At 47.7% G+C, this 16,612-nt stretch overlaps 1 long non-coding RNA gene across 1 annotated transcript in view; it reads left to right on the plus strand.

Annotated features, from left to right (window-relative positions):
• LOC138674280 (uncharacterized) overlaps positions 1-4,481 on the plus strand; it is a 45,831-nt gene extending 41,350 nt beyond the window's left edge. The window contains exon 3 of the long non-coding RNA XR_011320573.1: positions 4,401-4,481. This is a non-coding gene — a long non-coding RNA (uncharacterized lncRNA). The remainder of the gene's footprint in view (positions 1-4,400) is intronic.
• Positions 4,482-16,612: the final 12,131 nt, after the last annotated feature.

The raw sequence follows: 16,612 nt of genomic DNA on the forward strand, positions 1-16,612 counted from the left end.
TCTGTGCCTCTGCTCTCTGCATGCTTCTTGGCTGTGTATAGGGGGGCGGTGCCTGAACTCTCTGGTTCTTATAGGAATCAGGTGCACCTGTTTAATCTGTTCCTGACCAATTACCAAGACGCTTCCAGTACTTAGTGCAGCTCCACCCAGTGGACTGGGCCTGTGCAATGTGTTAGCTCAGTTTGTGCTTAGCTTCTGAGTTTGCCAGACCTTGCTCTGTGTTACTCCCTCTCTGGAGGCTTCTCTCCTTGCCTTGCCTTGATCTTGTTTTCCGCCCTCCAAGAGGCAGAATATCCTGGTCCCTGTGTCTTTGTTCTTGTTTCTTGTCTTGTTCCATTTCCTTGTCTGAACTTAGTCTTATCTCGGTCTCCTTGTCTGTGCCTTCCTTCCCTGTTGTGTCTTTCCTTGTGTTCTCAGTCTGCTTATGCTCCACACTCCTGCGGGTCTGCCTGCTCTGTACCTTTGTGGCTTTACCTCTGCTCCGCACTCCTGTGGTTCTGCTCCGTTCTATTCTGCTTAGCTTCTGCTGCTGCAGTAATCTCTTGCTGCAGCTCCTCTCTGCATTCCTTACGGTTCTGCTCTGCTTTGCTGCTGCAGAAACCTCTTGCTGCAGCTCCTCTCCACATTTCTTGTGGCTCCGCTCTGCTTAGCTTCTGCTGCTGCTCCATCTCCTGCTGCTCTACCATTCCTATCCGCAGCTTTGTGGTTCTCTTCCTGTGTGAACAGGTCTCAACCTGTCCTTTCACACTACATTCCTTCCTGCTTTGTTTCTGTACCTGCATCTCCTGTGTGAACAGGTCCCAACCTGTTCCTTCATACTACATATCCATACCTGCACCTCTTGTGTGAACAGGTCCCTACCTGTTTCTTCATACACCACACCAACCTGCCCTGTGTCTCTGTCGATCCTGCCAGCCCTGTGTTCTCTGCCAGCCCTGTGTTCTCCGCCGTGCCTGCCAACCCTGTGTTCTCTGCCATGCCTGCCAGCCCTGTGTTCTCTGCTGTGCCTGCCAGCCCTGTGTTCTCTGCCATGCCTGCCAGCCCTGTTCTCTGCAGTGCCTGCCAGCCCTGTGTTCTCTGCCGTGCCTGCCAGCCCTGTGTTCTCTGCCATGCCTGACAGTCCTGTGTTTTCTGCCGTGTCTCTGCCAGCCCTGTGTCTCAGCCGTACCAGCCTACTCAACTGAGTTTCAGCCATGCTCTTCTGCCAGTCCTGCCTGATGCCCGTACCTGTACTAGTGTTCTGGTTCTCCAAGTGGGATCAGCAGCCACAGCCAGACACCACCCTGGAGTAGTACCTGGCAGCTGCCTGCTGCGCATACCTGACCTCACCATCAGAGGCTCCAGTGAAAACCCAGGCAACTGTTATAGTCACGCCCCTTCCAGGGTAGTCTGGTTTGTGGCACATTGGGGCCACAAACTCCCGGAGTTTACGCCCACCAGTCAGGGCGTGAGCGTGGCACCCAGCATGACAATGACCCAAAACACACACCAGGGAAACTAATAAGTTGCTCCATAAGAAGCATTTCAAGATTCTGGAGTGACCTAGCCAGTCTCCAGACTTGAACCCAATTAAAAATATTTGGAGGGAGCTGAATCAATCTTGCCCAGCGACAGCCCCAAAACTTGAAAGATCTGGAGAAGATCTGTATGGAGGAGTGGGCCAAAGTCCCTGGTGCAGTGTGCGCAAACTTGGGTAAGAAGTACAGGAAATGTCTGAGCTTTGCAATTGCAAAAAAAGGTTTCTGTTCCAAATATTATGTTCTATTTTTCTATTGTATCAAATACTTATTTCATGCAACAAAATGTAAATTCATACAATGTGATATTCTGGAATTTTCTTTTTAGATTCTGTCTCTCACAGATGAAGTGTATCTACTATAAAAACTACAGACTTCTCCATTCTTTGTAGGTGGGAAAACCTGCAAAATCGGCAGTATATTAAATACAAAATTTCCCCCACTGTATGTAGCTTCCCATGGGCAGGTGTCTGAACAGTCGAGACATGTTCCTGCTCTACCCTTAAGGTACCTTCACACTGAACAACATTACAACGATAACGATAGTGATCCGTGACGTTGCAGCATCCTGGATAGCGATATCGTTGTGTTTGACACGCAGCAGCGATCTGGATCCTGCTGTGACATCGCTGGTCGGAGCTAGAAGGCCAGAACTTTATTTCGTCGCTGGATCACACGCTGACATCGCTGGATCGGCGTGTGTGACGCCGATCCAGCGATGTCTTCACTGGTAACCAGGGTAAATATCGGGTTACTAAGCGCAGGGCCGCGCTTAGTAACCTGATGTTTACCCTGGTTACTATTGTAAATGTAAAAAAAAACACATACTCTCATTCCGGTGCCTGTCACGTCCCCGGCGTCCGCTTCCCTGCACTCCTCCTGCATCCTGTGTCAGCGCCGGCCGGCCGTAAAGCAGAGCACAGCGGTGACGTCACCGCTCTGCTTTATGGCCGGCGCTTACACAGGATGCAGGAGGAGTGCAGGGAAGCGGACGCCGGGGACATGACAGGCACCGGAATGTGAGTATGTGTTTTTTTTTTTTTTTACATTTACAATGGTAACCAAGGTAAACATCGGGTTACTAAGCGCGGCCCTGCGCTTAGTAACCTGATGTTTACCCTGGTTACCCGTGGACTTCGGCATCGTTGGTCGCTGGAGAGCTGTCTGTGTGACAGCTCTCCAGCGACCACACAAGGACATTCCAACGATCACGGCCAGGTCGTATTGCTGGTCGTGATCATTGGAAAGTTGCTGAATGTGACGGTACCTTTAGTTACATTGAGGTCAGCTGACACATGGTAACGTTTTAATACTAGAAGATAGGACCATCTCAATTGAGTACACCTAGAAGTGGTAGGATGGCTGTAATACTTTTTTGTTAAATCAAATTAGTGTTAACTAAGTAACCCATGTTATTTACATATACTGTTACTGTTTACTCACTATAGAAAATTTGCTCATTTTGTTTTTTCTTGGGTTTTGTCTGTGAAATGGTGACAGCGTGAATGGGCAATAACATATTGCATGTATACAAACTTGTGCTCTGGCTCATTTCAATGAAAATATGGCACTTATGCATATAAGACCCACCAAAAATGTGGAAACTAGGATGTTCTGTCATTAGACGGAGCTCTGGCAATCAAGCGCTCATTCAGTGAGCGGGAAGCAGGATGTGAGTGGAACATGGAGGAGGGTAAGAGGTGGCCTATGGTTTGGGGATAGCGGTAATACATCTTCCAAAAAGGTCTTAGCAAACATTGGTAAATATGTGATAATTTCTTCAATATTATATTAGCTTTTGTAGTACCTCTGCGACCAGCTGTGTATTTATTCATGACTATTTTATTCTATGGCATGTAATTCCTAAGCAGTACACTGTTTATGCATTGTTATGTTATGCTGGGACTTGTAGTACCCCAGTACCCCACTGTGTATTAATTCATAAGGAAGTTAAACTGGGTTTCGAGGATTCTCGGTTCTCCAGGTTGCTATTAATAATTTCTAAGATATTCTTGGATTTATTTGTAATGCTGATATGATGCTAAAGGAGGTGCTCCACTCAGTACAAATATATACAATAAAAACACTATGCGTTGGCTCACTGCAATAAATAAATGCAAATATACCAATATTGCACTTCACGTAAAAATATAATTCACTTCTTTTTTTTATAAGAAAATGGTAAAAGCCTTCCTACAACGACAAGGTGTACCCAATCATGAAGATCCCTTACTCTAGTGACTTCCCTTTCCATGTGCCTACTAAGGCCTTAAGTAGATGGGGAGAGACAGAGTCCTTGTTTGACTTTGTGTAAAACCTGTCTGTCAAACATGGATCTTGTCTGTGCCTCCATCTATTTGTCGACACATGAAGAGGTGAGTAGCTAGAGTTAGTGACCATCCTAATTGGGTACACCTTGTCGTGGTGGGATGGCTTTTAGACTTTTTGATTAAAAAGTCACTCTATGTGACTGCAGACTTGTGAATCATCACTGTACACGCACTGTGTGTTGTAAGGATTCTCCGATGTTGACACGGGGGTAGGCAGTTATGTCACCACAAGTCTGAGATTTGCATACTTCTAGCCACATTCTGATTAGATGTGTCCAGTCACGGTCAATATACTTGCACTGAGTTAGGCACGCATGTCTAAATGTCACTTGAACACATATATGCAGATCACATACATACTATCACATACCCGTCACTCCCAGTGCTTTCACCGGAGAATCCTCACAGTGCACAGTTTGCGTGCTCTGGGGATTCACAAGTCTGCAGTCACATAGTGAGACTGCAGACTAATATCCCAAGGCCGGGCAACCCTTTTAAATACCCTATACATATACAGTACATGTATAGTAATAGTGATATATTTACTCATCAGGAGGGCGTTAAACTAGAAGAAGAGGGGACGGGAAGAAAAACATTAGACTCGAACAAAGACGACCCAGGAAAACATACTCAGAAGGGAGGTAAGAACATTTCTAAAACAATCCACAGTGAGGAGATTGGAACAAAACAAAATCCTCTAAACTGCATGCTCGCAAACGCCAGAAGCCTGACAAACAAGATGGAAGAACTAGAAGCAGAAATATCTACAGGTAACTTTGACATAGTGGGAATAACCGAGACATGGTTAGATGAAAGCTATGACTGGGCAGTTAACTTACAGGGTTACAGTCTGTTTAGAAAGGATCGTAAAAATCGGAGAGGAGGAGGGGTTTGTCTCTATGTAAAGTCTTGTCTAAAGTCCACTTTAAGGGAGGATATTAGCGAAGGGAATGAGGATGTCGAGTCCATATGGGTTGAAATTCATGGAGGGAAAAATGGTAACAAAATTCTCATTGGGGTCTGTTACTTACCCCCAAATATAACAGAAAGCATGGAAAGTCTACTTCTAAAGCAGATAGATGAAGCTGCAACCCATAATGAGGTCCTGGTTATGGGGGACTTTAACTACCCGGATATTAACTGGGAAACAGAAACCTGTGAAACCCATAAAGGCAACAGGTTTCTGCTAATAACCAAGAAAAATTATCTTTCACAATTGGTGCAGAATCCAACCAGAGGAGCAGCACTTTTAGACCTAATACTATCTAATAGACCTGACAGAATAACAAATCTGCAGGTGGTTGGGCATTTAGGAAATAGCGACCACAATATTGTGCAGTTTCACCTGTCTTTCACTAGGGGGACTTGTCAGGGAGTCACAAAAACATTGAACTTTAGGAAGGCAAAGTTTGAACAGCTTAGAGATGCCCTTAATCTGGTAGACTGGGACAATATCCTCAGAAATGAGAATACAGATAATAAATGGGAAATGTTTAAGAACATCCTAAATAGGCAGTGTAAGCGGTTTATACCTTGTGGGAATAAAAGGACTAGAAATAGGAAAAACCCAATGTGGCTAAACAAAGAAGTAAGACAGGCAATTAACAGTAAAAAGAAAGCATTTGCACTACTAAAGCAGGATGGCACCATTGAAGCTCTAAAAAACTATAGGGAGAAAAATACTTTATCTAAAAAACTAATTAAAGCTGCCAAAAAGGAAACAGAGAAGCACATTGCTAAGGAAAGTAAAACTAATCCCAAACTGTTCTTCAACTATATCAATAGTAAAAGAATAAAAACTGAAAATGTAGGCCCCTTAAAAAATAGTGAGGAAAGAATGGTTGTAGATGACGAGGAAAAAGCTAACATATTAAACACCTTCTTCTCCACGGTATTCACGGTGGAAAATGAAATGCTAGGGGAAATCCCAAGAAACAATGAAAACCCTATATTAAGGGTCACCAATCTAACCCAAGAAGAGGTGCGAAACCGGCTAAATAAGATTAAAATAGATAAATCTCCGGGTCCGGATGGCATACACCCACGAGTACTAAGAGAACTAAGTAATGTAATAGATAAACCATTATTTCTTATTTTTAGTGACTCTATAGCGACAGGGTCTGTTCCGCAGGACTGGCGCATAGCAAATGTGGTGCCAATATTCAAAAAGGGCTCTAAAAGTGAACCTGGAAATTATAGGCCAGTAAGTCTAACCTCTATTGTTGGTAAAATATTTGAAGGGTTTCTGAGGGATGTTATTCTGGATTATCTCAATGAGAATAACTGTTTAACTCCATATCAGCATGGGTTTATGAGAAATCGCTCCTGTCAAACCAATCTAATCAGTTTTTATGAAGAGGTAAGCTATAGACTGGACCACGGTGAGTCATTGGACGTGGTATATCTCGATTTTTCCAAAGCGTTTGATACCGTGCCGCACAAGAGGTTGCTACACAAAATGAGAATGCTTGGTCTGGGGGAAAATGTGTGTAAATGGGTTAGTAACTGGCTTAGTGATAGAAAGCAGAGGGTGGTTATAAATGGTATAGTCTCTAACTGGGTCGCTGTGACCAGTGGGGTACCGCAGGGGTCAGTATTGGGACCTGTTCTCTTCAACATATTCATTAATGATCTGGTAGAAGGTTTACACAGTAAAATATCGATATTTGCAGATGATACAAAACTATGTAAAGCAGTTAATACAAGAGAAGATAGTATTCTGCTACAGATGGATCTGGATAAGTTGGAAACTTGGGCTGAAAGGTGGCAGATGAGGTTTAACAATGATAAATGTAAGGTTATACACATGGGAAGAGGGAATCAATATCACCATTACACACTGAACGGGAAACCACTGGGTAAATCTGACAGGGAGAAGGACTTGGGGATCCTAGTTAATGATAAACTTACCTGGAGCAGCCAGTGCCAGGCAGCAGCTGCCAAGGCAAACAGGATCATGGGGTGCATTAAAAGAGGTCTGGATACACATACTGAGAGCATTATACTGCCTCTGTACAAATCCCTAGTTAGACCGCACATGGAGTACTGTGTCCAGTTTTGGGCACCGGTGCTCAGGAAGGATATAATGGAACTAGAGAGAGTACAAAGGAGGGCAACAAAATTAATAAAGGGGATGGGAGAACTACAATACCCAGATAGATTAGCAAAATTAGGATTATTTAGTCTAGAAAAAAGACGACTGAGGGGCGATCTAATAACCATGTATAAGTATATAAGGGGACAATACAAATATCTCGCTGAGGATCTGTTTATACCAAGGAAGGTGACGGGCACAAGGGGGCATTCTTTGCGTCTGGAGGAGAGAAGGTTTTTCCACCAACATAGAAGAGGATTCTTTACTGTTAGGGCAGTGAGAATCTGGAATTGCTTGCCTGAGGAGGTGGTGATGGCGAACTCAGTCGAGGGGTTCAAGAGAGGCCTGGATGTCTTCCTGGAGCAGAACAATATTGTATCATACAATTATTAGGTTCTGTAGAAGGACGTAGATGTGGGTATTTATTATGATGGAATATAGGCTGAACTGGATGGACAAATGTCTTTTTTCGGCCTTACTAACTATGTTACTATGTTACTATGTTACTATGTTACATATACTTATTGCATTGTGCCTGCGCATAATAATTTTGTTGTATGTATATATTTGTTTCATAATGGACACAGCGTAGATTTGATCCTGCACATTACTTCAGGTTTACAAGTGTCCCGTCCCTTGTTTTTGCTTTTTTTGTTTCAGCTTGATATAAGACATCACTGGTAACTGTACTGTACTCTGTCTGAGATGTCAAATGACCAGAACAGATTTCTACCTTATTGAAAAAGCCAGTAAATGTTTTCAATCCATTACAAGCAAAGAGCTTGAAAACTGTGCAGATACACAGGTGCTTCTCAAAAAATTAGAATATCATCAAAAAGTTAACTTATTTCAGTTCTTCAATACAAAAAGTCAAATTCATATATTATATAGAGTCATTACAGACAAAGTGATCTATTTCAAGAGTTTATTTCTGTTAATGTTGATGATTATGGCTTACAGCCAATGAAAACCCAAAAGTCATTATCTCAGTAAATTAAAATACTTTATAACACCAGCTTGAAAAATCATTTTAAAATTCGAAATGTTAGTCTACTGAAATGTGTGTTCAGTAAATCCACTCAATACTTAGTTTGGGCTCCTTTTGCATCAATTACTGCATCAATGCGGCGTGGCATGGAGGCTTTCAGCCTTTACCACTGCTGAGGTGTAATGGAAGCTCAAGCTGCTTTGATAGCAGCCTTCAGCTTGTCCATCTACCACCGGCTGCCTGCACTGCAATAGTTAAAATAGTTATGTCATCATGCCTGTTGCGGTCGGCACATAGCAGTAACGCCATATGCTGCCCGCGAGATGTGTGCTGATGTCAGCTGCTGGCCTCTGATAGGCTGACGGACATTTTCAATTATCTATCTATCTACATAATGTGGAACTTTTATCCTCATTAGAATGGAGTGGCATGTTCCATTTAACCACTGATCCATTCATTCCCTAAGGCGCGGCACTTGGCTTTTTCTGGAAGTCTCCAAAGAGGATGAATGGAGCTGTGGTCAGACATCTGACCTGCCGCTTTATTTTAAAATGGGGATAAAAGTGCCATGTCAGGGATAAAATTTCCGCATTTTTCTGACCAAAAAATTATCACCAAAGAACCCCTTTAATGGGAACTACTATAATTGTACATCCCAGTTATGGTGGCGCACGGTAGATGTGCAGAAGTCACCTTCTACAGTCGATGCTCCACTATTATAGGGATATCAGCTAACAGGTAATTGCAAATAGTTTTAGTGTGGGCCACTAGAGTCAATTTCTCCTGTGGCCCGAGACACCCCAGTCTGACCTTGATTGTAAGATTAGTTAGGGATTCAGAGATTTTACAATATATACACACCTAAAGCCTGCAACTGAATTATAGCAGTACGTGTATGTGTCATCTGTTGATAAAACTGGTGAACGTGTACACTAAGGGACTGTTTCCATGGTTTGAATGGTGTTTCAATACGACAGCCAATCGTTATACTTTTACCTATCGGCGGTCATTTAAATTCTTGTTTAAACAGGCAGACAAAAGTTAACGGTGAGCAGTGATTGATCTATTCTAGTGTAATGCAGATGTCTGGATGTAACAAACAGAGATCATGAGGCGGAAACAGCCAGGGGTTGATATAATGGTGTTTATATAGAACAACAACTTTTAAGCAATTAGTGTTAGTAGATATGCAATTTAACAGTATGGGGAATCACAACAGGTTTAGAATAAGCAAGAAAGTCTTACACTACTTAACGTTAGTGGTGCACCCCATCTTGGGAGTCACCACATGAGTTATCACTCAAAGCTCTGGCTCTAGCTGGGGTCACCGGGTTTTCCCGCTAGGCCACAAGTCTCTTCCGTATGTAGTCTATTAAAGCCCTTTGAGCCTCCCATGCACCAACCAGCCCCCTCCCAACCTGTAACCCTAGTCCCAGCCGACACCGGTACCGTAGGCAATAGCTGGAAGTGATGGTCCTGCTCACTCGCACTGTTCCTCCTCTATCTCAGGCGTGCCGCTTCTCGTCTTGACCTTCACTGGAAGTCTCTCAGGCTCGGGGCAGAGAGGACAGGGCCCCAGCTCTTGACCAATGTAAGCCGTACTCGGGGATATCTTTGGGAGGATTCGGACCTTGCCAGGTGTTAACAGGCACCTGGGTAGCACAGAATCCCTGCTGAGGCCTGTCAGGGTGGTCTCAGCAATGACTCTGGATAAAGTCTGCCCTGCTCTCTTTCCTGGCAGCAAATCACCTCATGGTTGGGCGCACAGAGCTTTTATGTCAGGGAAGTCCTTACTGAAGGTCACCTGATCCGGTCCAGCACACAAGGATGTGCACATCTGCAAATCTTCCAGCATACTTTGGTTCTGCTTGATTTCTGCTGGCCAGCAGATAGCAGTCTCTCCTCATTAATGGCACATCCTGCACTACTGTCTCCAGAGGTCTCATGGCTTCACATTACACTAGATCGCTCAGTGCACATAGGCTGCCATACTTCTTGGCAGTGAAATTCCTGTGCTGCAGGAGGATCTCTTGTGCTGCATCTTTGTTTTCCGAATGTTTTGCACGTTCATCTGGTGATTGATAGTTTGCTTATATGGGAAGATAAACATGAAGAAAGCATTTTTAACAACACTTGTTCAAGATCACCTTCCTTTACAATCATATACACTTTTAGAAAGAAGCAGAATTTTCTAAATAAGATAAACATCCCTTCTTGTAGCCTTCACTAAGCCTTTCATAAATTGCTACTATGCAGGTGATGGACTGTGACCATTTCCAGCATGTCAAAAATGACGCCTGTTGTCCTCTTGCCCACAGCTCTGCTAATGACATTCAGAGAATCCTGTGACAATCGTTCCCATAGTGGAGGGCCATTATATGGTGTCGACAGGAGTTGCGAAGAACACTAGGACAGTGGAAATGGCAATTTTAGTTTCCATTTCTGTGCTGATTGAACAGACCCTTACACTGGATGAGGTGTGATTCTTTAATGACAAAAGTCAGTAGGCTAAAGGAGAGAAGGCAGGAAAGGTGTGACTCCTCAATTCTTCAGGAAGCAGAGAAAACTTGATTAGGTGATGCTTTATCCTGGATCATGGCTGGTTGTAGCTCTCAACCCTTGATGCTCTTCATCAAAACAACATTAAATCAATAATTTTCAAGGTTAATGAATAAAGTAAAGCAAAATTGGTCGAGAAGAAAACGTACCTTCTCTCAGTCTAAGTCACCTTGATCAATGTTTTCATTTGGAGATTTTCTATATTTTTCATGCTATGACATTACTGTGTTGTAATTGATTTTTAGGTTTCACTGTAGAATTTTTCATGAATCTTCTATGTCATGTAAAAATTTAACATTTTGAAATGTGGCAAATCTTATCATGAGCTTCATTTAAAAAGATGATTTGGTAGAAAGTGGTAGACTATCGTAAGGGGGACATATACATTAGATGTAGATTGATGGTTTGACAACTGTTTGTGTTTGCTTACACAATTTAGTCCATACAATTTAGTCCATACAAGTGTTAAAACTTGTCATATGGGTTAGATGACGCATTCTGAAGGCTGAATGATCTTTCTGGGGACATTAAAGACCCTTTTTGGACTTCCAACTATCTATCAGTGAGCTTCTTTCCAGTCCTGGGGAGAAGTCAGGGCAGGACATGGGCATGACCATGTCCACCCTTCAATTTCATGAAACATGTTGGATTTTGTGTGCCAGAAATGCTATTCCACTCCCTGACTGGAGTAGCATTTTTGGCGCAGTACCAGAGGAGCACGCCAATGAATGAATTTCACTTCTTAATGATTTTGGTGCTCTCTCCTCCTGTTAGACTGTTGTAACTCGGTTGTGCGTTATGCCAGTCTTGATGTATCAACCCTTATGTATATTAGATAATGAGAAATTTACCCATATAGGGGATTTACATAAATTGTTACATTGATCAAGAAAATTGATTATGACAAAATGGTTATTGAAAGAACATTGAAGAAGAGAAAATGTAGTGAAGTATATAAAGAAGGTGTAACAGAATTTATTGTAAAAGGAGATGCAAATGGAACATTTTTGAAAAAATACGGAAACTTGTTTGAACTATTTTCATGCTGGAGTAATATCATTTTTTATTCTGCACCATATCCCAGGTAATGAGAGTGTGTGTGTTTGTGTGGGAAGGGAGTGTGTTAGCAAATAAAGATGCTGTATTGTGCTGTAAGATGTAACATTTTCTATTGTTAATATTTGTCTTTTTGTATAAATACACAATGAATGAAACACATATTCTGTAAGATGTAATGTCTGGTGACGTTAAAGATTGTATGGTCCTGAATACAGTTTGAGATTAAATAAAGTTTTTTTTTCTCCATTTTTGGTAAATTTAGGTTCCTTTTTCATCATTTAATTGAAACTTTTGAAATGGCAGAAATCAATATATCTTTTAAGTTTTCTTTGCGCATTATAGTAGACTAGCTATTGAACCCGTTCTACGCCCGGGTGGCGAGCATTTATATTGGTATATGGTCTCCATCCTGGTATGTGCTGTTCCATCCTGAGTCCTCATCCTGTCATGTGCTGCACCCATCCTGCGTCCCCATTCTGTCATGTGCTGCACCCATCCTGCGTCCCCATCCTGTCATGTGCTGCTCCATCCTGCGTCCCCATCCTGTCATGTGCTGCACCCATCCTGCGTTCCCATCCTGTCATGTGCTGCAACCATCCTGCGTCCCCATCCTGTCATGTGCTGCACCCATCCTGCGCCCCCATCCTGTCATGTGCTGCACCCATCCTGCGTCCCCATCCTGTCATGTGCTGCACCCATCCTGCGCCCCCATCCTGTCATGTGCTGCACCCATCCTGCGTCCCCATCCTGTCATGTGCTGCACCCATCCTGCGTCCCCATCCTGGTATGTGCTGCACCCATCCTGCGTCCCCATCCTGCGTCCCCATCCTGTCATGTGCTGCACCCATCCTGCGTCCCCATCCTGTCATGTGCTGCACCCATCCTGCGTCCCCATCCTGTCATGTGCTGCACCCATCCTGCGTCCCCATCCTGTCATGTGCTGCACCCATCCTGCGTCCCCATCCTGCGTCCCCATCCTGTCATGTGCTGCACCCATCCTGCGTCCCCATCCTGGTATGTGCTGCACCCATCCTGCATCCCCATCCTGTCATGTGCTGCACCCATCCTGCGCCCCCATCCTGTCATGTGCTGCACCCATCCTGCATCCCCATCCTGCGTCCCCATCCTGTCATGTGCTGCACCCATCCTGCGTCCCCATCCTGGTATGTGCTGCACCCATCCTGCATCCCCATCCTGTCATGTGCTGCACCCATCCTGCGTCCCCATCCTGTCATGTGCTGCACCCATCCTGCGCCCCCATCCTGTCATGTGCTGCACCCATCCTGCGTCCCCATCCTAGTATGTGCTACAACCATCCTGTGTCCCCATCATGTCATGTGCTGCACCCATCCTGCGTCCCCATCCTGTCATGTGCTGCACCCATCCTGCGCCCCCATCCTGTCATGTGCTGCACCCATCCTGTGTCCCCATCCTGTCATGTGCTGCACCCATCCTGCGTCCCCATCCTGCGTCCCCATCCTGCCATGTGCTGCACCCATCCTGCGTCCCCATCCTGTCATGTGCTGCACCCATCCTGCGTCCCCATCCTGGTATGTGCTGCACCCATCCTGCGTCCCCATCCTGCGTCCCCATCCTGGTATGTGCTGCAACCATCCTGTGTCCCCATCCTGCGTCCCCATCCTGGTATGTGCTGCACCCATCCTGCGTCCCCATCCTGTCATATGCTGCACCCATCCTGCGTCCCCATCCTGGTATGGGCTGCAACCATCCTGCGTCCCCATCCTGCGTCCCCATCCTGGTATGTGCTGCACCCATCCTGCGTCCCCATCCTGTCATGTGCTGCACCCATCCTGCGTCCCCATCCTGTCATGTGCTGCACCCATCCTGCGTCCCCATCCTGGTATGTGCTGCACCCATTCTGTGTCCCCATCCTGCGTCCCCATCCTGTCATGTGCTGCACCCATCCTGCGTCCCCATCCTGTCATGTGCTGCACCCATCCTGCGTCCCCATCCTGTCATGTGCTGCACCCATCCTGCGTCCCCATCCTGTCATGTGCTGCACCCATCCTGCGTCCCCATCCTGGTATGTGCTACACCCATCCTGCGTCCCCATCCTGTCATGTGGTGCACCCATCCTGCGTCCCCATCCTGTCATGTGCTGCACCCATCCGGCGCCCCCATCCTGTCATGTGCTGCACCCATCCTGCGTCCCCATCCTGTCATGTGCTGCACCCATCCTGCGTCCCCATTCTGGTATGCGCTGCACCCATCCTGCGTCCCCATCCTGTCATGTGCTGCACCCATCCTGCGTCCCCATCCTGTCATGTGCTGCACCCATCCTGCGTCCCCATCCTGTCATGTGCTGCACCCATCCTGCGCCCACATCCTGTCATGTGCTGCACCCATCCTGCGTCCCCATCCTGTCATGTGCTGCACCCATCCTGCGTCCCCATCCTGTCATGTGCTGCACCCATCCTGCGTCCCCATCCTGCGTCCCCATCCTGTCATGTGCTGCACCCATCCTGCGTCCCCATCCTGGTATGTGCTGCACCCATCCTGCGTCCCCATCCTGCATCCCCATCCTGTCATGTGCTGCACCCATTCTGTGTCCCCATCCTGTCATGTGCTGCACCCATCCTGCGTCCCCATCCTAGTATGTGCTACACCCATCCTGCGTCCCCATCCTGGTATGTGCTGCACCCATCCTGCGTCCCCATCCTGCATCCCCATCCTGTCATGTGCTGCACCCATCCTGCGCCCCCATCCTGTCATGTGCTGCACCCATCCTGCGTCCCCATCCTAGTATGTGCTACACCCATCCTGCGTCCCCATCCTGTCATGTGCTGCACCCATCCTGCGTCCCCATCCTGTTATGTGCTGCACCCATCCTGCTCCCCCATCCTGTCATGTGCTGCACCCATCCTGCGTCCCCATCCTGTCATGTGCTGCACCCATCCTGCGTCCCCATCCTGCGTCCCCATCCTGTCATGTGCTGCACCCATCCTGCGTCCCCATCCTGTCATGTGCTGCACCCATCCTGCGTTCCCATCCTGGTATGTGCTGCACCCATCCTGCGTCCCCATCCTGCGTCCCCATCCTGGTATGTGCTGCAACCATCCTGCGTCCCCATCCTGCGTCCCCATCCTGGTATGTGCTGCACCCATCCTGCGTCCCCATCCTGTCATATGCTGCACCCATCCTGCGTCTTCATCCTGGTATGGGCTGCAACCATCCTGCGTCCCCATCCTGTGTCCCCATCCTGGTATGTGCTGCACCCATCCTGCGTCCCCATCCTGTCATGTGCTGCACCCATCCTGCGTCCCCATCCTGTCATGTGCTGCACCCATCCTGCGTCCCCATCCTGGTATGTGCTGCACCCATCCTGCGTCCCCATCCTGTCATGTGCTGCACCCATCCTGCGTACCCATCTTGTCGTGCTGCACCCATCCTGAGTCCCCATCCTGGTATGTGCTGCAACCATCCTGTGTCCCCATCCTGCGTCTCCATCCTGTCATGTGCTGCACCCATCCTGCGTCCCCATCCTGTCATGTGCTGCACACATCCTGCGTCCCCATCCTGTCATCTGCTGCACCCATCCTGCGTCCCCATCCTGTCATGTGCTGCACCCATCCTGCGTCCCCATCCTGGTATGTGCTACACCCATCCTGCGTCCCCATCCTGTCATGTGCTGCACCCATTCTGCGCCCCCATCCTGTCATGTGCTGCACCCATCCTGCGTCCCCATCCTGTCATGTGCTGCACCCATCCTGCGTCCCCATCCTGCGTCCCCATCCTGTCATGTGCTGCACCCATCCTGCGTCCCCATCCTGGTATGTGCTGCACCCATCCTGCGTCCCCATCCTGCATCCCCATCCTGTCATGTGCTGCACCCATTCTGCATCCCCATCCTGTCATGTGCTGCACCCATCCTGCGTCCCCATCCTAGTATGTGCTACACCCATCCTGAGTTCCCATCCTGGTATGTGCTGCACCCATCCTGCGTTCCCATCCTGCATCCCCATCCTGTCATGTGCTGCACCCATCCTGCGCCCCCATCCTGTCATGTGCTGCACCCATCCTGCGTCCCCATCCTAGTATGTGCTACACCCATCCTGCGTCCCCATCCTGTCATGTGCTGCACCCATCCTGCGTCCCCATCCTGTCATGTGCTGCACCCATCCTGCGCCCCCATCCTGTCATGTGCTGCACCCATCCTGCGTCCCCATCCTGTCATGTGCTGCACCCATCCTGCATCCCCATCCTGCGTCCCCATCCTGTCATGTGCTGCACCCATCTTGCGTCCCCATCCTGTCATGTGCTGCACCCATCCTGCGTTCCCATCTTGGTATGTGCTGCACCCATCCTGCGTCCCCATCCTGCGTCCCCATCCTGGTATGTGCTGCAACCATCCTGCGTCCCCATCCTGCGTCCCCATCCTGGTATGTGCTGCACCCATCCTGCGTCCGCATCCTGTCATATGCTGCACCCATCCTGCGTCCCCATCCTGGTATGGGCTGCAACCATCCTGCGTCCCCATCCTGTGTCCCCATCCTGGTATGTGCTGCACCCATCCTGCGTCCCCATCCTGTCATGTGCTGCACCCATCCTGCGTCCCCATCCTGTCATGTGCTGCACCCATCCTGCGTCCCCATCCTGGTATGTGCTGCACCCATCCTGCGTCCCCATCCTGTCATGTGCTGCACCCATCCTGCGTACCCATCTTGTCATGTGCTGCACCCATCCTGCGTTCCCATCCTGGTATGTGCTGCACCCATCCTGTGTCCCCATCCTGCGTCCCCATCCTGTCATGTGCTGCACCCATCCTGCGTCCCCATCCTGTCATGTGCTGCACCCATCCTGCGTTCCCATCTTGGTATGTGCTGCACCCATCCTGCGTCCCCATCCTGCGTCCCCATCCTGGTATGTGCTGCAACCATCCTGCGTCCCCATCCTGCGTCCCCATCCTGGTATGTGCTGCACCCATCCTGCGTCCGCATCCTGTCATATGCTGCACCCATCCTGCGTCCCCATCCTGGTATGGGCTGCAACCATCCTGCGTCCCCATCCTGTGTCCCCATCCTGGTATGTGCTGCACCCATCCTGC

This window comes from Ranitomeya imitator, chromosome 4 (assembly GCF_032444005.1).
Source record: "Ranitomeya imitator isolate aRanImi1 chromosome 4, aRanImi1.pri, whole genome shotgun sequence".
NCBI lineage: Eukaryota > Metazoa > Chordata > Amphibia > Anura > Dendrobatidae > Ranitomeya > Ranitomeya imitator.